Genomic DNA, 1,808 nt, shown 5'->3' with positions numbered 1-1,808 from the left:
ATATATATATATATATATATATATATATAGGAGAGTATTGTAGTTTGTTTGAAGCATTGTGTATTGTTTGTAAAGAATAAAGTGTTTTGAATGGCACAACAATGCACTATAATAACAACAATGGACTATAATCACTGTTGTAATTCAATCATCCATATCCGTCTGATATAATATTTCAGAATATAAAAATCCCTTCTTCAGAGATCCCTAGGAATTGATAGTGTCACTGCTGTAATCAGTTTTCCAACGGCTTTTTGGAAAACCGATTATATATAATAATCATATATATATATATATATACGTACATGACAGACTTCTTTAAGTTTCCGTCTACCGAATCCACTCAGCTCACAGCTATATTAGAAAGTACTTGCTCACTTTGCCCACGGTGCTGCATAGTGGGACTGAACCTGGAACCATATGGTTGGGAAGCAAACTTTTTACCACACAGCCACATCTGTGATTTTAATTTGTGAGTTTTGTTAATTATCTGATTCTGGACAATTATTAAATTGATTCAATTCATAGGAAAACATTTCAAAGTTTTCCCCTCCTACTCTCTGGAGGAAGGAAGAAGTAATTCTCTTAGCAAAGAATGCTTCAGAACTCTCACAAATAAAAAACTGCCATTTGTAAAAAAGGAAAAATATGATTTAAGTAGCAGTAAAATAAGAAATTGATATTGGATTAGCAATATTTTGTTAATTACTGTTAATTAAAATATGTTGCAGCTGTTTAATTGTATTTTTGGACAGTCACTTTATTCTACATGCCTCATCTAAATGTTGGAAATATGTACCAGATCATCTGGTTTAGTTTGTAGCATTTACTTCATATGTAAAACCATGCCTGTGTGCCAACTTATGGATACTTGTTTGAGTTAAGGAGATATATTTTCAGTTTATTAAAATTTAAAGATGATGTGGTTGGCGTTAGGAAGGGCATCCAGATGTAGAAACCTTGCCAGATCAGATTGGAGCCTGGTGCAGTTGCTGGCTTTCCAGACCTCATTCAAACTGTCCAGCATGGAAAATGGACGTTAAACGATGATGATGATGATTTGAAATACAATTTGAGAATAGTTTGAAAAACAAGTTGTCACTCAGCTGTCCTGACCATCACACAAGCCATATTTGAAACTGTAACAAACATATTTTTAATGATTTGTGATTGAATGTGAATACCTTTGAATAAGATTATTATCTATTTTTAAATCTATGGTGGTGTGGTGGTGTTAATAGTAGTAGGGGCAGTAGTGAAATTGGTGCTTGTGTGAGACATGGCAGTTGAGCTAAGAACTATAGGCTCAGAATGTTATTATGAGAGTGTATTGCATAGATTAACGGTAAAAAACTGATAGTGCCAACTGAGAGACCGTAATATATAGACTATAAGTAAGACTAATCTGATAGATTAATATATAGAACATGTGTAACACTAAGCTGATGGATTGTAATATGTGTATATGCATGTAAGAATATGAGGGGCTTAGTTCACTGATATTCTAAACCAATAGGTACGCTGCATAAGTGCTATAATTTTTCATGTTAGGTTCTAAACTTAGAGTTGAGGCTGGAGGTAGGGAGCCGTAGTAGGCTTCCTAGTCATCTCTCTCTCTCTCTCTCTCTCTCTACACACACACACACACACACACACACACACACACACACACACACACACACATATATATATATATATATATATATATATATAAGAAACAAGTTAAAATAATAACCATTACATATAATTCCTTTATTGGAGCAAATTTGGCTTATAGCTTTTTTCCAGTAGAGATTATGGGTACATTA

The 1,808-nt window shown here is 33.5% G+C and overlaps 1 protein-coding gene across 7 annotated transcripts in view; it reads left to right on the top strand.

The window, feature by feature from the left end:
• LOC106881030 (CREB-regulated transcription coactivator 1) overlaps positions 1 to 1,808 on the top strand; it is a 165,009-nt gene that overhangs the window by 114,591 nt on the left and 48,610 nt on the right. The gene's annotated exons all lie outside the window — the stretch shown is intronic.

The sequence above is a fragment of the Octopus bimaculoides genome, chromosome 12, assembly GCF_001194135.2.
Source record: "Octopus bimaculoides isolate UCB-OBI-ISO-001 chromosome 12, ASM119413v2, whole genome shotgun sequence".
In the NCBI taxonomy this organism is placed as follows: Eukaryota; Metazoa; Mollusca; class Cephalopoda; order Octopoda; family Octopodidae; genus Octopus; species Octopus bimaculoides.
Note: the sequence above shows the minus strand (reverse complement) of the source record. Positions and strands in the feature narration are given on the sequence as shown.